Source organism: Fistularia commersonii, chromosome 32 (assembly GCF_037954325.1).
Source record: "Fistularia commersonii isolate RoL2024-O1a breed Wild chromosome 32, RoL_Fcom_v1.0, whole genome shotgun sequence".
Taxonomy (NCBI): Eukaryota; Metazoa; Chordata; class Actinopteri; order Syngnathiformes; family Fistulariidae; genus Fistularia; species Fistularia commersonii.
Genome location: NC_141315.1, coordinates 9,573,484 through 9,599,518, shown reverse-complemented (window position 1 = coordinate 9,599,518; position 26,035 = coordinate 9,573,484). Strand labels below are relative to the sequence as shown.

The window sequence follows — 26,035 nt, the reverse complement described above, 5'->3', positions numbered from 1 at the left end:
GACCTCGACCGCAAAGCCTCCGAGCGCGAGCAGGTGTCTCGGCGTCGACGCTAGCGCGGCTAGCTAATAACGACCGGTTGTAATCCAGCTGGCGGCGGATGTCTTAACCTTTTCGGCGCCGGCGCCGGCTCGCCGCTGAGAATTCCGTCGTCTTAATCCGGTCGTGGGGTGCGTCATACTGTCGCCATAGTTACCGGATCGATGTTAACCGAACCCAGGAAACGTTCCTCCGTCCTTCCTGCGTACTCGCCTCCCGTTCCTGATTGGTTGTCGGCGTCACGGGTCAAATAGTCCGGAGATGGACCGTGCAGAGGAGGTGGCGGTGAAGATCCAGGCTGGAGGATGCTGAGATTGGAGCTGCACGGCAGGAGGTCTGGAGGAACACCAGAAGAGAGGGTGAGATGGAGGCAGCTGATGTTTGTTTGTTTAAAAACAGAGGGGGATTTTCTCCAGCTGGAGGTGTGAAACCGGCAAATAATCCCAAAGAAAACAAAGGGATTAATTTAAGTCCTGATTCTGCGGCGCCGCCGGCAGCAGGAGGTTCAGGTCTGCAGGAGAAAAGTGGGTCAGATGGTTGTCTGCAAGAAACCAGGAGGTTTGCTTGGTAGTTTGTTGGATACGTCCGTGCTCTTCAGGCTCTGGACGGACAAGTTTGTATGTTAGCTGCACGTGTGTGTGTGTGTGTGTGTGTGTAATGAATGTCATGACGGGCTGGAAATCTCCCAACAGGCTAAAAAAACGAAAGGTAAATAAAAAAAAAAAAAAAAGCATCCACTTCACGCTGTTTGTTTACATTTAGCATTAGCGCCAGTTAGCTAGGATGAGTTTGTTTACCTATTTGCACACACAAACACGTGCTGATTGTGAGATGCTATCGTTTGGCACGTGTTGCATCAGGTACCGTCTTGTTTGAGCGCAGCGGCTCTTCGCCGCCCCGCCTGTTCGTTTCGCCGCCGTGCACACGTGCAGGAGACAGCGCCCGCCCGCGGCGCCGTGGCCTTATTTAGCACATTAGCATCTCCTGCAGGGCCCAGTCTGCATCCACAGAGCGTCACGGTATGCATCTGAAGCTGCCTGCTGCAGGTGTGTGTGTGTGTGTGTGTGTTTGTGTGTGTGTGTGCATGCATGTGCACGTAGTGATAACGTGTGCAGCTGGGGCTGATAATGCGACCTGTTGGAAGGATCGAGGCCACGAGGGGGGACAAAGGGCACCTTTTCGTTTTTTGAAGCACTTTTATGATAGTTGTCCTGTCTTTTTTTTTTATTTTTATTTTTATTTTTCCAAACATCAGGTCATCTGTTTCATTCGCAATTTTGATTGAAAATCATTTTATACTTTTATCCTAATTACTTGCTTATTTTTTTGCTCCACATTCTCGCTTGGTTGTTTAAATTTTGCGCTCTGTTTTTCGTTCCCCTTGCGCCGCAGGGGGCCATAAGATGGTTCTCCACCGCAAAAGAACCCGACTGTTTGTCGGTTCTGCGGTTCCGCGAGGGAGAACACGGCCCGCTCTGTGAGGACCCCCCCCCCCCCGGAAGGCCTTGTTCTTTGTTTTCCCGATGAAGCGAACGGCTTGTTTCCCCCATGCGCTCGCTAACGGCGCCCACTTCAAATGCTAATGCTAATGAACGTGGGGCTGCGGGGTGCAGAAGGGGGCGGGGCTTAAAGAAGGAAAAAAATAAATAAACCCTGATTATTCCGGATGTCCCCTCGTTTAGAAAAAACGTATCAATACGGAGGGGGATTTTATTTAAATCCAGAAAAAAATTATTTCAATGAATACTTGAAATGAAATGATTATTGTCGTATCGCGTCACCGGATACAAGGTTTCTAGGGAAGAACCGATTAAAACCGGTGTGTCCCTGACCCTTCACCGGGCTGGACCGGCTCCAGCTGTCCTCGGTGTGTGTGTGTGTGTGTGTGTGTGTGTGTGTGTGTGTGTGTATGTGAAAGAGAGAGTGTGTGTGTGTGTGTGTATGTGCTGCCCTCTCAACATCTGCAGCTGCTGAGTCTGACCCTCCATGACTGTTGCCATGTGTGTGTGTGTATGCATGTATGTGAGTGTATGTGTATGCATGTGTATGCATGCATGTATGTGAGTGTGTGTGTGTCTCTATAAACAGCAGATGAGGTATTTAACATATAAGGAAGGACAGTGAGTTAATGTGTCACGATGTCTGCGTCTATTTGTGAAGTGGGACATTGTTTACACTCCATCTGGTTTTGCACATATATTTGTGTGTGTGTGGGTGAGTATGTTTGTGTGTGTATATGTGTGTGTTTGTGTGTATGCACACGGCCCCCGGGAGACGGGAGGATTAGCTGACCTCAGGCGACCCCAGGGCCTCTCGACCCGCAGCCCGACGTCCTCCTTCACCTTGTTGTTGCACAGATTGCCTGTAAATCCACTGTGTGCGTGCGTGTGTGTGTGTGTGTGTGTGTGTGTGTGTGTGTGTGTGTGTGCATGTGTGTGTGTGAGAGGTCACCCCTGCTGTTGTTTTTTTTTTCTAGAAAGTCATATCTCAGATCTGGGTTTGTTTTTTTTTTTCTGTTTTTTTTTGTTGTTTTTTATTTTTATCCTGATCTTGCATTCACATTTGAATCTGCAGAAATAAAATGGTAAATATTAATTAATATTATTAATATTATGAATATGATCTAAATATTATAATCATAAATAATATGAACATAAATATTTGTCTAAGGAGAGATTAAGGGAAAAATTAATTTTAGAAAAAAAATTGAGTATCAGAAAATATCGGAAAAGCATTTTCATTTAAATATTGGCGCCAAAAAAAAAAGAATAGAAACAGGAAGTGACCTCTATTCTATTTTGAGAAAATGAAATCACCTGAAAATCCACTTTCAGGGGAAACGAATGCTGTTTGCGGTGGAAGTGTACTTCGATTAAAATAAAAAAAAGGCAGATCAGAGATCCCGGTCGTTCCGGAAAACTTTTATTTGGAAATTTGACTCCAGATGTCACAACCTTTGGCTCCATCTCACCTCATTGTTTTGAAAACACCCGGAGGAACACGCTAATATGTTCTGGAGGAATCTGCACCTCCTCACCTCCTCCTGGTCGGATCACCGGCCCGATGCAGGCAGGGCATTTTTCCACCGGAAAAAAGAAAAAAAATGTTTTTTTTTCTTTGTTTTTTTTTTTTTTTAAAAAAAAAGGAAATAAAGAAAGAGCAGCAGTTTGTGCAAGCGAGCGAGTAATTGATCGCCGGGATGCGTGGACAGGAACACACACACACACACACACACACACACACGTATTTACATGTTCCAGTTCCTGCAGTTTTTTGAGTGTTTTTTTTTTTTCTTCTGTTGAACGGAGATAGAATAAAACCAAGGCTTTTCTTAAATTCAAATGACCACTCCATCATTTTTAAATTATTTTAAGAAATTTGTAATAATTATATTACAGGGATTTTTTTTTGTTTTTTTGGGAGTTGATTCGATTTTTTTTTTTTTCACTTGTATTTTAAATCATCACCAGCCAGTTAGAAAATACCAGAATGAAAAAATAATAACAATATAATTATTCAGGAAAAAATCAAACCAAGGTCTTCTTAAATTCAAATGACCACTCCATCATTTAAAAATTATTTTAAGAAATTTATAATAATTATATGACAGGGATTTTTTTTTGTTTTTTTGGGAGTCGATTCGATTTTTTTTTTTTTCACTTTTATTTTAAAACATCACCAGCCTGTTAGAAAATACCAGAATGAAAAAATAATAACAATATAATTATTTAGGAAAAAATCAAACCAAGGTCTTCTTAAATTCAAATGACCACTCCATCATTTTAAAATTATTTTAAGAAATTTATAATAATTATATGACAGGGATTTTTTTTTTTTTTTTTTTGGGAGTCGATTCGATTTTTTTTTTTTTTTCACTTTTATTTTAAAACATCACCAGACAGTTAGAAAATACCAGAATGAAAAAATAATAACAATAGAATTATTTCGGAAAAAATCAAACCAAGGCTTTTCTTAAATTCAAATGACCACTCCATCATTTTAAAATTATTTTAAGAAATTTATAATAATTATGTTACAGGGATTTTTTTTTTTTTTTTGGGAGTCGATTCGATTTTTTATTTTTTTTTTTTCACTTTTATTTTAAAACGTCACCAGCCAGTTACAAAATACCAGAATGAAAAAATAATAGCAATAGAATTATTTAGGAAAAAATGCATGTTTGTGTGTGCATATATATATGTGTGTGTGTGTGTGTGTGTGTGTGTGTGTGTGTGTGTGTGTGTTGCTGGTCGCTGCACCAGATGCGGGAAATGGGTCAGACATCCGAGAGCCGGCCCCTTTATTTATTTATATATTTATTTGTGTATTTGTTTATTTATTTAGTCGTTCTCTACACGGCGCCGTTGTCGAGGCACGGCGGAGTACGCCGCCGTTACACTCGGGTTTCTCTCGTGCACGCCACGCCACGCCACGCCACGCCACGCCACGCCACGCCACGCCTTCCTCCTCTTCCTCTCCATCATTACTTTTCCGTCCCTGCAGAATCTGGCGTTGTTGCGCTCGCCGGCGTGCGCAGAGGACGGGGCTATTCATTCGGCGGCCGGCTCGTTGGGCGTGCACGTGTGCGTGCACATGCTAGACAGCGGCTAAGCTTTTAAAACCGCACGTAGCGGCACGTTGCTCTGAAACGGTAAAGCGGACGAGGATTAGGAGACGACGAGGCAAAAATGAACCGGAAAAGACGCCGTCGTTTCCTCTTCCTCTGGGTCGCCACGGAGACGGTCCGTAATCTCAGATTGGATCGTGCCCGACCCGTCCCGGTAATCCCGTGCGCGTCGCGGCGAGCATCTCCCTCGGGCCCGGTCTGGCCTTTCTAGTAACCATGGCAACAACAACCACCCCCTCCGTCCCTTAAAATGAGGCTTGGATTTGGACTCTTGCTCCTTGACGCTGCATAGATTAGGGGAGCGGCGTGGAGACGTCGCCTCGAATCTGGGACCACTTTGGGTAATGTTTCTCGTAACCATGGCAACCGCGGTCACCAAACAGCCGGCTGCCGCTTCCCATCAGCGTCGCACGTGTTTATAATCGTTGTCAGAGCGCGGTTTCGAAAAATGAGCGTCAATCAATACGTGATGGTTACAGTGTGTGTGTGTGTGTGTTTGTGTGTGTCCACATGTAACGGCTAAGCCTTTTAAAGCGCCCGTAGCTGCTCGCCACTCTGAAAAAGCAAAGCGCTGGGGATTAAATGTGAAAGGAACCGCGCGGGACAGTGGATTAGGCCAAAGGTGGAACGTTCCACCGTGTTCTCGCCGCGGGGGTCCGCTCTCCTCCGGCTCCTCCCACTTTCATTTTTCCTCAAGGCTGATTTCACAATGTGGTTTTAAGCGTAGCCGAATCGACGGCGACATGACGCAGATTCATTTTCAACCCAAAACTTCCTGTTTGGCGTCATTTCAAAGGTAGAGAGAAGGGAGTACCTTTAAATCGCCTGTTTTCTGATTGGAGTTTGGTACAGTTGATCGTTATTATACTTATAATTATAGCGTAGCTCTGGCAGCCCGACAGACTCAATAAATCCCAGAGGGAAATTAATTGCTCATAAACAGGCCGTCCCTGAACGCGTCGCCGCACACGCAGACACGCATTTACCTCGATGCGTTCACTGTAACACGGCTCTTGATTGGAGGGATATTGTTCGCCGTCCGTTTGCAAAAATGAAGCCATCTATATGCTGATTGCGGCGCCGGCGCCTTTTTATTTCTATTTTTCTATTATGACGGAGGCGTGGTGGTACAAACACACACACACACACACTGAAAATCTTTCTCCACACAATGGGCACTCACTCTAATATACTCTTTTTTTTTTTTTTTTTTTCACAATAGCAATTTTTACAATTTTACAATTTGCGGCGCGGCGGGAAACAAACATGGCGGACGGTGCACGTCCGCTGCGACCTCTCACACCGGGGTCAAGGTGCAACTTCCTTTTAATGCTTTTAAAATCACAACGCGGGATCCATACGGTAATCCGTCCCGGCCATCTGCCCGTCACGTGGTCGACCGGGCAGCAGGAAGTAAACAGGAAGTAAACAGAGAGTAAACAGAAAGTAAACAGGAAGTAAACATGAAGTATACAGGAAGTAAACAGGAAGTGGGCAGGAAGTGACCGGGAAGTGTTGTTTTGATACCGAGCACCGGCGACCCCACCTCACCTGATCCGTCTGTCTCTTCCTGCTGAAGCTCCGCCCCTTTCTGACCCTCCGCGCCCCCCCGCCGCTGCCCCCCCGCTTCCCATTAAACACAGCTTACACTGTTGATGGGCTTAAGTGCTGTCAGGTTTAACCCAGCTGGCCCTCTCATCTGGCCCGCCCGTGCCCATGCATATTCATGCCCCCCCCCCAACGCCACTCCACCCCCCCCAACGCCGCCACCATCCTCCCCACGCCATCAGCTTCCTCCCCGCCCCCCCACCTGCTGCTGCCGCTGCTCAGCCATCCACCTGGTAAACACATAAAACGAGTAAAACACCTGCAAACATCATCATCTTCCTTGTGTGTGTGTGTCTGTGGTGTGTGTGTGTGTGTGTGTGTGTGTGTGTGTGTGTGTGTGTGTGTGTGTGCGCGCACGCCAATGTGGCGCTCGAGCTAGTTTTGCTAGCTTAAATCAAAGCTTCCCTTCTCGCCTCACAAGCTGTGGTTAGCGCAGGCTAACAGTGTCCCCCTAGTGGATGTTAGTGGAATTGCACGCTAGCAAAGTCAGCTAGCTTCACCCCCCCGTCCCCTCCTTTAAGGCACATCCATCCATCCATCGAAGCCACGCGCAAATGATTTATTAGTTTTTTCTGCCTGAAGTCAGTTGTTAAACTGGAATGATGTCATCGCGTGGCGCAGGCGGAGGAACGCCATGGAATCACAATAAACGTCCTGTCGCAGAGCGAATGCCTCCGGGCTGCATCTTCTCTATCGCCGTTGCACGTCAAGCTCGCCTGCGTCCGCCTTGCTCGTGGTCGGCCAATGGGGCGGAGCTGGAGCGGCGCCGGAGCGCACGCCACCCGATCGGAGCGGGATCGGGTGTTCGGGGTTGATTGACAGGCTGTATCGTTGCCCACGGTGACTCAATGTAGTCGGATTACAAGGAGGTGGTAACTACACGTCTAGCAGCGGTAATTAGCGGCGGGCGCCGCGGATCTGGTTCAATAGAACAAGTCGACGGAAAAATGCCCGCCGTAGAAGCCCCGCCCCCGTCGCCCCCCCCGTCCTCGCCGCTAACGACAAGAGCGGCGTGCTAACGGCCGGGGGGGGGGGGTTCGTCTCGCCGTCGGATCCAGATCCGGCCCGCCTCCACCGAGGTTCAAAGATGTCCAGCTGCGGCGTTCCGCGGTGCGGTGGCCTTCCGGCGCATTCCTCGGCAGACGGCGTGCTCTGGCGTCCCGGCCGCGGGTCACACTCCGCCCCCCCGCAGCCTAAGCCCGGGGTTAGACACTTCATTTGGCTAACGGATTAGCCTGCTAAGCCTTTTAGCGGTAAGCCGGTCACATGAAAACGGCGCCGGGGGCGAAAAACCGCCCTGGTGGGAGGCGCCGCGGTAACGGACTCCTCCCACCGCCGGCGGTCGCTCGGCACGCGGGATCGCTTTCGCCGAGAGGCGGCTCGCCGCCGTTTCGGGTGGGCGGGCGGGGAATCTTCGGCGCCGCCAAAAAAACCGTTCCCTCACCGACGGCCTGTTGTGCTTGCAGGGTCGCCGCGGGGCCTCGGCGGCGGGAATGAAAGGAGAGGAGACGCCGGCGGCGGAGTGAAGACGACCCAGAACAGAGGTAAGACCCACACACACACACACACACACACACACACACACACTCCGCCCACACACACCTGCTCCAGCGTGACGGCGCCCTGTCAGGAAGTCAAAAGACCAGGCGGCGAGGGAGGGGGAGGTTGTTTTTTCTCAGGCGGGAACACAGTGTCTCATTTCCACAGGTGCAGGGATCAGGTTTGGTTTCAGGGCAGGAGAAGAAGAAGAAGGAGGAGGAGGAGAAGCTGAGCGTTGATATATTTGAGATGTGCAGCCGCGTAAATACAGTCCTGCAGGCACGCTGATGTTTTTCCAAGCTCCGCCCCCTCCTCCTCCTCCTCCTCCTCCTCCTCGCCCGTCAGGGCCGCCTGGGAAACTGGAAAACCGTCAAAAATGCAGTATGGATTCCAGCGCCGTCCAAAGCCTTTTGTTCTGGGTTTGGAGGTGGTGGTGGTGGTGGGGGGGGGGTTCTCATTCCCGCTGCCACGTTAGCAACTTGCGTATGCGCGTGCATATATGCGAATATTCATCAGAATTCCCGCTGGAGTTTCGATCGCCGTGCCAATGTATGTTGCAATGGCCCCTGAAATTCTGGAAAAAAAAAAAAACATAAATCATGAAATAAATAAAGAAAAAGCAAATTCCTGAATTTGACTGCTTTAAATTTGGGGGGGGGGGGAAAGTCTGTTGTAAAATAAAACAAACAAAAAAAAAAAATCTAAAATACAAGCTTGAAATTGAGAAAAAAAATTCTGCAATAAAATAATGAGAAATTTTGTGAAATTCCGTAATTGTTTCACAAAAAAAAAATCAACTCAACTTTTTTCGTAACAAAAAATAATTTGCTGTAAACACAATCACAAATTCAAGGTATAACATCAAAAAAAAAAACAAAATACGATTTGTGACAAAATCTCTGCAAGAGACAGACAAAAAGAAGAAGTATGTTCGCCAATCATCACCTGGGCGTCATAGCAACCCGCCGCCGCCGCCAAACCGCTAACAGCTTGTCTGGTGGGACCAGGAGTTGGCGACAGGGACGCCGTGTGATGCGGACGTTTCTCCGGCGTGCTAGCGAAGCAGCGCCGGTTCTGCCGGCAACCATAAACATACTTTGATGCCGGGCCAGCAGGGGGGCGGCGGCGGCGGCGGGGGGTTCTGTTGGTGCGACATCAGAGCGACTGCATCCATGGGATTCAGCATCTGAGAGCATCCATCCTCTGTGTTCTTTATAAATACATGCACATGTTGCTAGGCTACACTGTTCGGTCGCACCAAATATCTCCTAGCGCGCCGCCATCTTTGCCCCCCCCGATATTCTGATTTGTCGCCGATGTCCGAATCGGGGCGTCCGTCCCACCTCAAGGTTGTTCAGTCGATTCCCATCTGCATGCCGAAGTGCCCTTGGGCAAGGCGCTGCCCCACAGTTGCTCCCAGGTTAGCGCCCCGCTACCGCTCGGATCCATTTAGCGTGTGTTGGCATGGCAACAATGAACCATGTTTTAACAAATGAATCCCATAATTACGCGCCCCCCCCCAGCTTACCTGCGCTAACCTTACCGACGACATGCTAAAGAGGCTCTAGCTCTCGACAGGAAGTCCCCAATCTGTCTGGCGCTAATGCTAACTCGGAAAAAGAGGAGCTTCTACTCCTGCTGCGCTACTCCGTTTTGTTTTCTTTAGGTTTGTGACATTTGAGCGACGGATCGATAACCCTAACCTAATCACCCGGCCCCCCCGAGGGTCCCCGTCGTCTAGACGCGAAAGGGCCGTCACAGGTTGCTGCTCCAGAGGCAGCCGGGGATTCATTTGCGATTTACAGTTAGCGGCCGCGCAGCTAAACGACATTTCCAGGAAGCCGGGAAACAGTAAGTCAATAAGGACGTCGGCTAGAACCCGACTCGGGCGTCCCGTCGGATCTTTATCGGGATCGGTTGCGGCGGGAGGAAGGGGCGGCGCTTTGCTAGAAACTGCTAATTCTACCTCCTAGCGGCACAGACAAAAGAGAGTCCCCTGCCTCTGCTGCTTGTCCTGCGAGAAGGGTCACTCTGGGCAAGACACCCCACTGCTCACTCTCTGGGTCTTCTGTTCATCCCATAATTGGGGGGTTGGAGGGTGGAGAACCTCAGCAGGAGAACATGGAGAACCCACAGGGGGGGTAACCTTCTCTCTGTGAGGCCCGCCAACTTGACCCTTCTTGTTCTCTACATGGTACCTACATGTCTGAACAAGAAGGCCTTGGACCTTCTGGAAACAGAGGTGGCGCCCAGTCTGTTTCTATGGAAACCATCCCCTGGCTGTTAGAATGGATCCGTGTCCATGTTGCGAACGTCTTTTGCTGGATTATAGTAATCGAGTACCTCTTACGTGCCCGGATGGACATGGCTTTCCCACAGTGGACTCTTCATCTGCTCACATAGGTGCAGTAAAAATGGTACGTCTTGGCAAAGGGTTGGTTTCCGTCGCCATGGCAATAACCCGATGGACATCTAGGCGGTGAAAACTTTGTTGGGCCTGCGCCTCGCTGTGATTGGCAGGTCGGGATTGTCCACGCCGGGCGCCGGAGTCCATTTGTGATCCTTGCTAAGACTGTAATATCTCGCTAAAAGCCCTTCGCCGACTGTGTTTGGACGTGTCCACGTATTTCTGGCCGGCGGCGTGGATTAGCTGACGATGAGCATGAGTCTTCACACCTGGCCGGCTCGCGCTGTGTTTGGGTTCAGCGCAGTGAAGGGTAAACAAGGTGTCGCGGCGGTGACAGAGTGGGTGGCGTCCGGTGAAACCCTGCGGTTTCCCCGGACGGCGCTACTTTTGGTAAGCGGGGCTACTTTTGGCCCCCCTTGAGCATACATGTACTGATGCCGACATCTGCGCCATAGAGGAGCTCCAGGGGCGGTTCTGAGTTTCACCTGGTACCTTCTTTTCAAACGGGACTCGGGGAAGCCGCGGGGTGAAAAGGTCAATCCAAGATCTTCAAATTGACAAATTGCGTTTGCACCGGATTGGGTGTAGAGGGACGATGACATAAAACATCATTGTCCGTGTTCCGTTGAAGGGATCCCGGGACGGCGCTGTCAAACAAACGCCTTCTCGTGGGAGTTCCCCGTAAACAACGCTCAGGTCGGCAGGAAGCTCTTGCGGCTTCTCCGGCTGATTTACAAACAAGCTGCTAGCTTGTGTTGACGGGATGTACAGACATTTGCAGATATGGAACAGCCGATATCGCAGCGATGGGTTTTCCTGGTTCTCAGACGATGCGAAGAGGTTAGCGCGCTAAAACATAGCACTGCGGCTTGTTGTCCGCTAACGCAACCAACCAAGCAGGTCGCTGGAGAAAGTTTTGCGCCCATTGTTGATTTTATTTCTGCGTTTGTTTCCGAACCGTTGTCAGGAAGTTGGTCATCCAGGCAGAACGGGCTGTATTTTAGCGCTAAAAATCAACAAGAACCCGGTTGAAACATAGAAAGGAGCGTAAAGCGCCGTCAACCACCGTCTTTGGTCCACTAACTACGAGTTCAGGGGCAAATTCTTGGGGTTCGAGGGTCAATCTTTATCCCCACATGTTCCCTCGCAGGCCACCGTCGGACAAACGGCCTCCTGTACTTCTTTCTGAGTTTTTTTTTTTTTGGTACAAGTACTACATTGCTAACTTTCCAGCACGCTCTTGCTAGATTTGGCGGCGAATCGTTTGCCCAGTTTCATCCGATTTCCGGTTATGGTGCAGGTTCTACTCCTGAGTACTTTGTGTTCCTGCAGGAGAGTACTGTGTGAGAAGGAGTACCAAGTACACAGGATGTAGTATCTGTAGTATCTGGATTTCTTTTGTGGTTTTTAGCCGTTTTCAAATTGTTCCCCTTGGTTGCTTCCTGACCCCAAAGGCTCCAGGCAGAAGGTGACCTTTCCTGTTAGCATGAGTATCAATATCTGATGAACCAGATCGCTTTTTAAGAAAAAAATGTTCTTTAAGACAAACAACAGGAGAAATTCTGCAAGAAATTTCCAGAAATTCTGCCAAAAACAAAAATTCCTGATTTTTCTTTTAAAAGAAAAAAAAAAGAAAAGCATGAAAGGTCCACCAAAATGTGCTGTCAAATATCAAATATCAAAATGCTGAACTAAACTCTTTGAAATTTTCTTGGATAATAAATAAATAAATGAATAATTTGCAAAGTCATTTTCTAAAATGAAGGCTTGAAATTTTCTAAAAAAAAAAGAAGATCTGCAATAAAATGACTGAAATTCTGTGAGACATTTTCTGAAGTTCTCCAATAAAATTTCAAGAAAAATTTTCTGGGAAAAAAAAATCAGTGGTAAAACAAAAAAAAGACAATATTTCTATAATATAAGCTTGAAATGAAGAAAAAAAAATCTGCAATAAAATGTTGGAAACGAGAAATTCTATCTAAACATCTTGAAATGTTGTTGAAAATAAAAATTCTGCAGCAAAATAAAAATACATAAATAAATGAAAAAAAGCTAATAAAATAAAAAAAATATGACAAAATCTCAGAAAAATCTGAGAAATTTCCTCTGCTGTAAAAAAACTGCTTTAAAATAGAAAGAAATCACCAAACCATTTCCAAAAATGAAAGTCTGCATTTTAAGATCTCAAGTTAAGTGAAGGATTTTAAGTTTGAAAAATAAGATCTGCAATAAAATGACTGAAATTCTGCATCTTGAATAAAATTTCAAGAAAAATTCCGTTCTTTACTGTTGTCAAAATAGTTGTAAAACCAAAAAAAAAAAAAAAAATCTAAAATAAAAGCTTTAAATTAAGAAAAAAAAAAAAAACCTGAAGTAAATATTAGAAATTCTGCTTTAGAATACATAAAAAAAAATAAAAAAAAAAATATGAGTAAACAAACACCTCCAACATTCCTTTAAAATCAACAAATAAAAATCAGCTTTGCACCCAGCCAGTCCGAAGCGCGCACTCCTTCCCAATGCGTCGTGCGCGTCCGTGCACGCGCCCCATGTGTGTTTTGCAGCTGTGTTTATATTCAACACGTATAAGATCGAGTTGCTTTAAGGGCCGCGTTCTTTTGCCCCCCCGACTCCCGGCCGGCCTAATCTCTTCCCAAGGCGGTGTCAGTTGAGGCGTGGGACAGGTGCAGCCACATGGACGCCGCCGCCGGCGTTATATGTGATATATGTTCACGTGGGACGGGACGGGACGGGACGGGACGGGACGGGACGGGGGGGGCGGAGGGTTCAAAGTGCCCCCCCCGTCCCGTCCCGTCCCGGTGTATTTGCTGGCTCTCACCCTGGTCCGGGTTCAGATGTATGGGATTACAGGATGGAGAGCGAAGGGGGGTGAATGAGGGAGGGAGGGGGTTAATGAGTAACGCGCCGTTTTGTTAATTTTTTTTTTTTTTTTGCCGTCGCTTGGAAAGTGGGTCACCTGCCGAGTCACGGGTTCTAGAAGGTGGAGGGGCAGAAACGTTTTTTTTTTTTTTTTTTTTTTTTTTTTCAACCTGCTTATCCAATTTTTCCTGTTTTTTTTTTTCTTTTTTTTTTATCCTTGCTGTTTTGGTTGTTTTCACTTATTTTTGCCTATTCTATTTTTGATTTAGATTCATATTTCTCTATTTTATCTTAATATTCATCTTTATTTCTCCTCTATTTTATATTTCTATTCATATTTCTCTATTTTATTTTAATATTTATCCTTATTTCTCCTCTATTTTATATTTGTATTCATATTTCTGTGCTTTATCTTGTATCATCTTTATTTCTCCTCTATTTTATATTTATATTCATATTTCTCCATTTTATCTTAATATTCATCTTTATTACTCTATTTCATATTTATATTCATATTTCTCTATTTTATCTTAATATTCATCTTTATTTCTCCTCTATTTTATATTTATATTCATATTTCTCTATTTTATCTTAACATTCATCTTTATTTCCCCTCTATTTTAGATTTATGTTCATATTTCTCTATTTTATCTTAATATTCATCTTTATTTCTCCTCTACTTCATATTTATATTCATATTTTTTCTCCTCTATTTTATACCAACAGTCTCATTTATACCTCCTCTATTTTATGTTCATATTCAGATTTATGTCTCTATTTTATAAATTAAATTCATATTTATGTCTCCTCTATTTTATAATTATTTTCATATTTATATTTATATTTATGTTGCATATATTTTATACCTATATCCATATTTATTTCTCCTCTATTTTATATTTATATTCATATTTTTTTCCTTTCTATTTTATCCCAACAGTCATATTTATACCTCCTCTATTTTATATTCATATTCAGATTTATGTCTCTATTTTATAAGTTATATTCATATTTATGTCCCCTCTATTTTATGTTTATATTGTTATTTATGTCGCGTATATTTTATACCTATATTCATATTTATGTCTCCTCAATTTTACATTTATATTCAGATTTATGTCACTTCTATTTTATATTCATATTCATATATATTTCTCCCCTATTTTATAAATCATAATAATATTTATGTCTCTATTTTATACCTATATTCATATTTATACCTCCTCTATTTTATATTCATATTTATGTCTCTATTCTACATATAAAGTCATATCTATGTCTCTGCTATTTTACATTTATTTCCCTATAATTGATAATGTTATTGTTACGCTGCTATGAACCCCAATGGCTCACGTGTCAAACTCAAGGCCTGCGGGCCAAATGTGGCACGCAACCTCATTTTATACGGCCTGTAAGATTATTTTCAAAATTAATGACATTCATTTTTAAAAACACGTGCATTGACCATAAACTTCATTTCAACCAATCACGTTCCAGCCAAGTGACGTCGCCGCATTAGATCGCAGTGTATCCACATTAGTGCCATTTTTAAGGTGGAATTGAGAAACAAATGAGAAAATGGGGTCAATAAAGTACCATCTTATCTGATCTTATATTTTCAATTTTCCTGGTTTTATTTTGAAGCGTCCACACCGGATCTGTTATTTTTGTTATTTTATGGAGGTGTCCATTTCAAGAACCTCTGCGTAAACCCGGACCGTACCATGATCCCGGGCGGGGGGGGGGGGGGTGTTGGCGGCGCGCGGCGTTTAGAGAAGGGCATTCCAGCGCTTTTGTTGTCCGAGGCCGCAGGCATTCCGTCCGGCGCCCACCGCCGACCTCTCATCGGCGAGGGTCGCGGCGGCCCGCGGCGCCGCTCCCACGGCGGCAGGATGCACGGAATTCCCGTCCGGGTTCAGTTTGCGATCGCCGGCGCCGATTCTTCGCTTTGTTTTGCTTGTTACACTTGCTTGTTATTAAAATATGACCGCCGTCAAAACGCGGCGTTGGACGTCGTGAAGCTGCTAGCTGTTAGCTCGTTTGGCTAACACAACCCAGCAGCGCGTCAGAAAAATGACGTGAAAGTGACGTTACGTTTCTCTGAACGTCCAGTACGTCACATAAACTTGCAGTACTCACTGTACTACAGTACAAGTACACATATATGTACTTGTATACACATACTTGAGGACTGCAGGGTAATTTATGTCGTAGCCTCCGTCCTCCCTACATTATCAGGTGAAACACAAATGCATCCCATAAATACTTATCAGTTACTTACACTTTGCTGCCTCTGTCTGTGTGTGTGTGTGTGTGTGTGTGTGTGTGTGTGTGTGTGTGTGTGTGTGTGCGTGCACATGCACGTGCAAGGAAAGTGGTGATTCAGTAGTGGAATTAGCTTTAAGCTATCAAAAACCAATAGCAGGTAAACAGCATTTTCACATTAGCTGCCTAGCTAAACTAGCGGGTTTTGGAAAGCGTACAGTTTAAAACACACACACACACACACACACACACACACACACACACACACACACACACACACACACACGAAAAACCGCTGCTGCCCCAGGCTTGGGGGGGCACGTAGCGCCATCTGCACCAACTGCTAAACAGGCATGTGGCTTTTTTCAATGTTTACATGGATAAACACACACACACACACACACAGACATACACACACACACACACACACACACACACACACACACAGTCTGGGCGGCAGTGAAGAAGCAACCCATTTTAGCATGGTGCAATTATTAATTTGGTTCGGCCGCCCTCTGATTCTCGTCACATGCGGAGGGAACCGGCAGCCAATCAGAGTGGAGCATTTTAAAGCTATGCTTTTATATTTCATTAGCTCTGGATAAAAATTGATAGCCATTTTTGTTAAATGTCACAGTTGATTGGATAGAAAGCGCAGGGGGGGCCGTCTGACACACACACACACTCAGAATTGTTAAATTCATGCTAGCCCCCATCATTATCCAGCTTCGACCAGGGTTTAGCATTATTAGCATCCGTGCTTCATTAGCATCATCAGTCATATCAGAAAGAAGACTACATGAATAGAATTGATGCTAATGCTAGCGGCTAATGGCAGCCCCGTCCTATCAGAGGCTGGGAAATGACAACGATCCCCGTTAGCATCTTGCCGACGCTCGTGCAGCTCCGCAAGGGTTAGCATATGGGCATTAGCTCCATTAGCTCCATTAGCATTCAACTGGACGCCCAGACGGGCACGAGAGCGTTGTCTTCCCGATGCACCTCCAGGAACTCATCGTCATGGTGATCACTAGCCCCGCCCCCTCCCCCCTGGTGCGTCACCACGGCGCCGGCCCTCGTTGCATCTGCAGCCGCGCACGCCGTCAGGGTTAGCAACGCCACGCACGTGCCCCCGCCGAGGCCGTTTATGAGTCCGCAGATGAGAAACCATAAACACTTTGTTCAGTGCGTGTCGCAGCGGTCTGCCACACACACACACACACACACACACACACACACACACACACGCATGCACACATACTTTTCTCCACGCGCTCACATTGGAGCTCGTCAGCTGAGATTCTTGCTCACTTTTACTTGAATATCCGTAAACAGTGTTGTAATAACATGTTTATTAGTGGTTAATAAACAGTTTATTACACACACACACACATTTTTACAGTTTAAAGTTTATTTAAACGGGTCAGATTCTCTGTCGGCGTCGAGCTTTTCAATCTACTCATCACTCCGTCTCGACCCGTGTCCTTGCCGCTCGTCCTTGTGCCTTGACGTCCCGCCATGCATGCACGCATTCCCGCGCGTGCACGTGTGTGCGCGTCGGTCTAACTCATGCGTGCGTGTGTGTGTGTGTGTGTGTGTGTGTGTGTGTCCAGACCGTGGGAGTCCTTTACAGTGTGCGTCGCGTCCTTTTTAGAAAATCCCGACACTCCGTGTGTGTGTGTGTGTGTGTGTGTGTGTTTGTGTGTGTGTGTGTGTGTGTGTCTGTGTGTGTGTGTGTGTGTGTGTGTGTGTGTGTGTGTGCGCGGTCGACGGAGCGCCGGGGCCTGCCCGGGTATGCGGTCAGGAGAGGAACATACTGTACCAAGTTGTTACTGCTGCAGCCGAGTAGCTATTAATAGAAGGTGCTGATAAAGAAGAAGAAGAAGAAGAAGAACGAGAAGAAGAAGAAGAAGAAGAAGAAGAAGAAGAAGAAGAAGAAAGTGGCGTGGACGACTCGCCGAGCCGGTTCCTGTCAAAAATGTTTTTTGTGGTTGTGATAACGCCGAGGCGCGGCGTGCAGGAAGGTATAGAAGGTGGACAAAAAAACAAAACAAAGAATCCAGTGTTAGGCTCCGCCCCTTTTTCGCATTGTTTTTGTTTTTCACCAAGCCCCGCCCCCAAATCTACTTCCTGTTTCCAACTACGCTGACTTCCTGTGTGAGGTTCCAGCCGGTGTGTTTGGCGCATGAAGGGTTAAAGGTCAGGCGACACCCGTGCGCTACAAGGAAGTAGTATGTTAAGCTTATTCCCGCTAGCCGTAGCGTCGAAGCTCACTCCCTTGCGTGACCTTTGACCCCAGGAGTCGCTCACAGCTGAGTGCGCCCCGCTGGTTGTGTGGCTAAGGCTAATAGCCTTAGCTATTACGTTATTAGCTATTACACGTTAGCTCCTCCCAACGGGCGCTAACGGAAGCTAACCGGTGAGAATTCAGAACCGGATTACGGCGAGGGGGCGTTCAGGTTGTCACGGAAACGGCGCGGCTAAATGTCCCTGCTAGCTGGAAGCTAGGAGGCTACGTCGGTAGGGATCAGCGATTGTAAACGGCGGGATTAGGATTAAACTAGCTGGAGTTGGAGTATAGACCCGGGATCGAACCAGAAACCTTAATCTGGATTGACCCGACACCTGAGGGACATGGAAGACTCCAAACTGAAATTACCAGATTAACTAAAGATTAATTCGGTAAAATAACCACGCGCTCGGAAACCGGAGCAGAATTAACACCTGAATAGTGCGACGGAGAACATCGACCAGATAATCTGGATTAGCTCAAGCGCGAAGAAATTCACGCTAACTCGGCATAGGTTAGTTTAAAACTTGGAATTCCCCGGATTAGCAGCAGGAGAGATTTAAATGTGGCTTCAGAACTGAATTTCAGAAATAATTTCATGGAAATCCACGACGAATCATCTCCACACAGATTAAGGTGGAATCAGATTAGCGGCAAATGACTCATTTTGTGTTATTTATTATTTCCTGATTTATCTTGCAGTATTTATGTTGTTTTTGTTTTCTCCCATTTCTTCGCCGCCGCCAATCCAGATCCGCCGATGATATTTTTTTTTACCAAATTTTTTATTCTTAATTTATTCCGGCGTGCGGGTGACGGCTCGTAATCTGGGTTTCTAATCCGGCTGTAGCTTCAGGGGCGCCGGCCAGGGGGGCCACGGCTGCAGGGTTTTCTTTTCTTTCCCGGCTTCTACCTGACCCTGCTTTCCCCTCTCGCCTTTTGTTCTTCCTGCGGCTGCAGAAACACACACACACACACACACACACACACACTGGATATCTGCTTGGCTCCCTACACACACTGCACTCCCAATGTTCCCATTTGGAATTCTCCCAATGCCCCCCCCACCTTCCCCACCAACAGAATCTTATTTCACCATAGCAACACTAGCATGTTGGTGCTCACACACACACACACACACACACACACACACACTTACACACTTATTTCACAACCCCTCTTCCTACTCTGTTTTTTTTGTTTTTTACCTCAGTTCTTGGATGGTTTTTGTGCCCCGCACACACACACACACACACACACACACACACACACACACACACCCCACTCTCACTGTGTTCCTTCAGGAATTTTGGCTGTTGTTCAAAAATTCTAAATCAACTACAGGCAGCAGCTCTGGCCTCGGGCCTCCTTCGCTGTACATGAGCCCCCCCCCCACTCAACACACACACACACACACACACACACACACACACACACACACACACCCACACCCACACACTCATACACACACACTTGTGACCCTGGATGGTGTTGCCCCCCCCGTTGCCGCCTCTGGACAGGAAGGTGCGGTGCTTTCGTAATTTTTCTCAACCTTTCATCCACTTCTGCCTACGTTTTCACACTCGTACACACACACACACACACACACGTCGCACACACACACAGTTGTTATCAGAATTGAAGTTTATGCTAAAACTAGCGCCAGGTTTCCTTCAAATTGATGTGATTTTCATGTTGTTCAGATTTTAAAAAGGGAGAACACACACACATGCACACACACACACACACACACACACACACACACACACACACACACACAGAGTCCACAGGAGTAGTCAGAATTAAAGCTAATGCTAAGGCTAGTGTCGGGCTGTATTCAGATAAGGTGATTTTCATATTGATCGGAGTGTTTGAAAAGGGAGGACACACACACACACACACACACACACAAGCATGCACATGTACACACACACATGCACGCAGAAATGCATGGTCACACACTCACAGACTCACACACACACGCACATAAACACCACAATAGTAATTAAAAATGAAGCTAATGCTAACACTGGGACAGGCCTTCCATCGGAGTGTTTGAAAATTGAGGACAACACACACACACACACACACACACACACACACACACACACACACACACACACATGCTAAACACCCCCTGAGTCTTCAGTCTCTTCCTTGTTTCAAAGATGTAAACCCTCAAATAACGTTTAATTGAAAATGCATTTATTACTGATTCATGAATAGCTAATTTCCTCCTCGCTTGATTTTTAACAAATTATTAAAAAGGAATCCTGACATTCCCAGCAGACGTCTGAGTGGACTCCGACTCGTGTTTTTAGAAATTATTTTCCGTCTCATTTCAGGAGTTTTTAAATCATTCGCTTCTTAGTTTTTTATTTCTTTATTCATTATTTGGTCGTTTCTTCCCTGGAAATGTATGGATTTTTTTCCGGGAATTGTTTTTTTTTTTCCCCTGCAGCTTTTAAAGTAGAGAGAAGAAGAAATTAGTTCTGCAGATGTTGCATGGAGGGAGTCACCCCCCCGACCCTGACCCTTCCTGCAGCCGCATGCATGTCGTCTATTGGTTAGCGTGTTGCTAGCAGCTGCGGCGCCGCCCCCGGTGTCTGAGGCCTTCCCGGTGTCGGTTAGCTTAGCTTCTGGCTACGTTCCCCAGCTGGTTTCCGGCAAACCTTTAAAAACATCTGATTTTTATTATTCTTTTTGTTTTATAGGTTGAGGTTTTTTGTGATTTTTGCTGCCTTTCAATGAACATTTCTTTTGTTGTTTTGAAAAAAAAAAAATAGTGTGAATTTTGCTGGGTTTTAATTAACGTTTTATTTTCTTGGGATTTTTGCTGGCCTTGAATAACCTTTTTTTTTTAAATTTTAATCATTATTTTAATTGCAAATTTTGCTGTATTTTGATTAATATTTTTTATTCATACATTTTTTTCTGGTGATTTTTGCATATTTTTTTTTGATTTTTTTTTTCTACTTTGCAACTGAGAGGTGATTCATTTCTGCACCTAGTTTTCATTTTTTCCCCCTTATTTCATCCAAATATTGTAAAAAAAAAAAAAAAAAAATCAGGATAATTCATTCTTTTTTGGAGTGATTTTTGATTTATTTTGCAAACAAAATTTGATGTATTGGAAAAACCTCATGTTGCGATAGTTTCTCATAACTCAACCTGCAGCAAAACGCTCCGCCTTTGGGAAAAGGCGGTGTGGTGTCGGGGGAGGGGGGTAAATATAACGTTGCGTCTCCTCCGGTCGGTTTATGGTTGATATATTTTTAGTGCGAGGCTGGAAAATGTGGAGGGGAAAAAAAAAAAGAACATCACATGATGCGCAACGTAAATAAATGGAGCGTGCCGGCCACAGGATTTGGGGTGGGGAGGAGAGGAAGGGGGATCTCCATGAATATTTGAATAGTTTCTGGCTCATTATTGATCTTATTATCATTTCTTGCGTATTTTAAAAGGTGATTCCCGTCGTTGTTGTCGGCTGTATTACCTACACGTTTACGACATGGTAATAAGACGCTTCCTTTATTGACGCGAGTCGCTGTAATAATATTAAATCAGTCCGATGTGCGCGGTGCTACCTGCAAGGTGCTGCATCCGTGCACGAGGACGCGCACGTATGTGCACACCTGATCTGGCCAAACATGGCCGCCATCAATTACACCCCACAAGGGAACCCCACGCTTTAATTAGACTCCTCATATTATTGTCATGTGTGTAATAATGCAGTCATTATCCGTGACTGATGAACGTGTGTGTGTGAGTGTGTGTGTGTGTGTGTGTGTGCATGCGCACGTGTGTGTGGGCTTGGATCTGGTCCCAGTCGACTCTGGACTGACGGTGGATTATTGTCGTCTTTATCGCTCTTGTCTCAATTGTTGTCGTCAGGAAGTGGCGCTCACACACACACACACACACACACACACACACACCAGACCCACTGACTGTGGATATTTAAATAATAATGACTATATACATGAAATAATCTGGGGGATTCTAAGTCACTGTCTATTTTTCTTTAATAATTTCTTGCTAATTTGTGTTGATTTTCTGCTACATATTGGCAAGTGTGTGTGTGTGTGTGTGTGTGTGTGTGTGTGTGTGCTGTCACATGCAGAGGGGGGGTAGCATAGACTTGGTTGCCGTTGGATCAGCCAATGGGAAGCGAGAAGCTAATTAGCTTTGTTTACTTGGATTACTATTGTAAGGAGCCAGCAGGGCCGGAAATAAATATCTGGGGCCCCGGGGCAGGAAATGTCAAGGGGCCCCCCAGTGTCGTGGCAAATTCCTTTACAAAAACAGGTTTTGTGATTGTTATGACTGGTTTATTAGTGAATGTATTGCTACTTGTCGTGTTTTGACTCCTTTTTTTTTTGTTTGTTTTCATCCGGCATATTTCCTGGTTAACTTCTGTCTGGATATTTCCTTCAAGTTTTTAAGTCATGTTTTTTTTTTTTGCTTTCAGAAACTTTCTTTTTATCCATGAACTCTCTGTATAAGAAAAAAAAAGGTTAATCTTCGCAAAGTTTCACGTTAAGCTTTTTTGTAATTTTCTTGTAAATATCCCTTTTTTTTCTCGCTCACTTTCTTATTTTTGGAAAAAGCTGCTCAGCTACTTTTCTTTTTGTAATTAAAAATACTCTATTTAGCATTTCAAGCTAATTCCTTTAATTAACTGAGTAAAATTGAATGCAAAGTTGATTTAATGACTGTGTAAAAAAAAAAAAGTGTTAATATATCACACGGTAATAATCACACGTCACCTTTTTTATTTTATTGTTCGACGTGACACAGAGATGATGAATGTTTGCTAAAAGTGTCTCTTGGAAATAACCCCGAATCTCTAGACGGAGGCAGGGACGCTCTCAAACCCTCTCTGCCGACGGTAGATTCCAGATTTACGACCCTGACAGGGTTCCGTAAACACGTCATGTTTACAGAACTCTGTGTTCTGGGATGTCAGACGCGCAGCGAGACTTGAACTTTACGCTGGAAGAAGGTGGGGGTTCGAAAGAGGCCTCAAGGAACTTTGGTTGGCTTCACACACCAGACCACGCCGACACCGGGTCCGAGTACTCTGTGTACTTGTACTCTTTATACATCATTTGTGTACTCAGTATCGAATCTATCCTTAGATTGAAGTTTTTTTTAGCACGGGAAATAGTCCCTTTCCATCGTCCCTGCTCTTAGCGGCGCAGAAGTTGTATGCCCGAGTGCCTACGTCCTCCAACGGGCGCCTCCTCGTTAGCGTCTCTGCGGCTTGTTAAAATCGCTAATTTTGTTTTCAGATGTTCAAATGTTGTTTTTTTTTTTTTCCTTTTTTGTTTTAATCACAGGAATCCAGGAGGTCCCGCCGTCCTCATACGACCACGACCTAATTGGCAGCGCCGCAGCTCATTAGCCATTGCTAATTGTTAAACCATTACAGTAGGAGGGTTGAGTAGCGACGCCGGTGGTTCGATTGACGTCCTAGCGCCCTTAACTGAGGACCCGCTAATTAGCCAGCCGCTTACAATCGCTAATTGGCATGAACATCCAAAGTGCAGCGGGTGAACAATTAAACCCTTTGAGGTTTCCTGGGTTCTGGAACAATCCGTCGCCATTTTTCTTTCATCACCCATTGATTTTTTGCAGATCTTCCACGTTACTTCCAGAGGATTTCAAAGTCTCCTTTGATACGAGGGCGGTGCTTCGTTATCAATCTTTTTCTAGATGATGTTGAAGGCGATCGGACCTTTATAACACTGTAATAAACACCCAAACCTGGCAGGTTTAGCAACATGAGCTGGAATTTTAATTACATCAATGTCATTCATTTCTGTCTGATATTTGTTTTCTAGATGTTTCTAGAAAACTTTGAAGTCATTTCTTTGATCAGCCCTTTGATCTGATCTTTATAACGGGGTAATAAACGCTGAATGGACTCTTCCAGCCTGTCTAGAACATGGAACCACGCTCTGGGGGTCAGGAACCTTAAGTGCATCATTGTAATTATTTCTTACTGGTGTTATTTTTATTTCTAGATCTTTTGCAATGATTCAATCATTCCCTTAATCGTCCCTTTGATCTGACCTTTATAGCAGGGTAGTAAAAACTGGAAAATTGATCGTAGCCCTCTCAGGGGGTCTCAAAAACCTTCCTCTGGAACAATAATTACAGCAACGTAATTAATTTTTGTGTGATATTTGTTTTCTAGATCACTTTGAAGTCGCTCCTTTGATCGGCCCTTTGATCTGACCTTTAGAACAGTGTAATAAACATTTAATAGCCTCGTCCAGCCTTTCTAGAACCAGGCTCTGTTGGGGGGGGGGTCAGGAACCCTCACCTGGATTGTAGTTGCATCTTTGTTATTAATGGTGTTAATGTTATTTCCAGCTGTTTCTAGATGACCTTGAAGTCACTCCTTTGATCGTCCCTTTGATCTGACCTTTAGAACAGTGTAATAAAAGCTGAATGGCGGAGGGGGAGGGGGGGGGGGGTCAGGAACCCTCATCCGGAACATGAACGACATCATTGTAATTCACGTCCGAACGGCGATCATTTTATTTCTAGATCTTTCTAGATGACCTTGAAGTCGCTCCTTTGATCCACCCTTTGATCTGACCTTTGATCTGACCTTCAGAGCAGTGTAATACAGTCTGAATGGACCGTCTAGAACATGGAAGCTGCCCGGGGGTGGGGTCGTGGGGTCAGATGAGGTTTTTTGGGGGGGCGGGGAGGGACGGACGGAGGGACGGAGGGAGGAGAAGGGGAGGAAAAGGGGAGGAGAAGATGGAGGAGTGGAAGAGGCGTGACGTTTGAGGACATGATGTTCTGTACATTGCAAACACGGGACACGGCGAAGCGCTGATAAAAGCCAAGACAAATAAGGGCGTGTCCTCCTTATCTGCAGTCTGCTCTATACGTCCCGTCAGCTATCACACACACACACACACACACACACTCACACACACACACACACACACACACACACAGACGCCGCCACAGGCCAGCGTGGGGACGGGAAGGTTAACCCCTCCAGCTGCTTTATGGAAGAATTAATAAACCAGCAAACGTCTGTGTGTGTGTGTGTGTGTGTGTGTGTGTGTGTGTGTGTGTGTGTGTGTGTGTGTGTGTATGAAGAGTTCATTTCAGTTCAGTTTGTTTTTAATCATATTTTTAACAGTAATATATAGTTTTATATGTATATATATATATATATATATATATATATATATATACAGGACTGTCTCAGAAAATTTGAATATTGTGATAAAGTCCTTTATCTTCTGTAATGCAATTAAAAAAACAAGTTACTTTTTCATGATACTCTAATATTTTGAGTTGTCTTAAGATGTAAGCTATAATCAGCCATATTAAAATAAGAAAAGGCTTGCAATATTTCTGTTGATTTGTAATGAATCCAGAATGTATGACATTTTTGTTTTTGTTAGTGTTTTTTTAAAGATAAAGAACTTTAGCACAATATTCTAATTTTCAGAGACATTCCTGTATACACATGTGTGTGTATTTTGGTGTGTCTATACATATACATATATAAATATACATTTATATTTGTGTATACACACACACACACACACATTTATACACACATATATAGTATAGAAATCATTTGAGGGACCAAAGTGATAGATATAAATACATAAACATGAAATCAACTTAAATATATAAATATAGATGTCTTGATTTTTTTTTTTCAAATTGTAAATCAGTCATTGAAGGTCGATTGTGATACTTATTTGTGATTTGTTGTTTTTCCTTCTAATCTGATGGTCTAAGGAATAGATCAGATTAGATTGAGTAATACATCTGATTAAAGTAGGGAAATATCTTATTAAATACCAGAATGTCCAATAACACTTAGTAATAAATCAGATCAAATGTGATGATAAATCCAATGTATTTTAATAAATAATAATATTATATCACATTACATTAAGTGATAAATTTGATTTAAAACATTATTACATCTGATCAAATTTACTTTAACAATAAATTAAATTGACTACAAAAAAAAAAAAGATTGAATTTGCAAATAAATCAGAATGAATAGCGTAATAAATCGCATTATAATAATGAATCCGATTAAATGTAAATAATTGTGTTGTGGTTAAGGAGCTGGTTGTGTTGCTCTGTGTTGCGTTGGGAAGTGCTAGTTGTGTTGCATTGAAGAAGCTAGTTGTGTTGCATTGAGGAAGCTAGTTGTGTTGCATTGAAGAAGCTAGTTGTGTTGCATTGAATAAGCTAGTTGTGTTGCATTGAGGAAGCTAGTTGTGTTGCATTGAGGAAGCTAGTTGTGTTGCATTGAGGAAGCTAGTTGTGTGTCATTGAAGGGAGCTAGTCGTGTTGCGTTAACAGAGCTAGTTGTGCTGCATT

At 44.6% G+C, this 26,035-nt stretch overlaps 1 protein-coding gene across 1 annotated transcript in view; it reads left to right on the top strand.

The window, feature by feature from the left end:
• Window positions 1–26,035, top strand: part of LOC147215419 (thyroid hormone receptor alpha-B-like) — a 92,209-nt gene that overhangs the window by 11,642 nt on the left and 54,532 nt on the right. The window contains 1 exon segment of the mRNA XM_086140141.1: window positions 7,739–7,816. The gene's annotated coding sequence lies outside the window, so the exon portion shown is untranslated.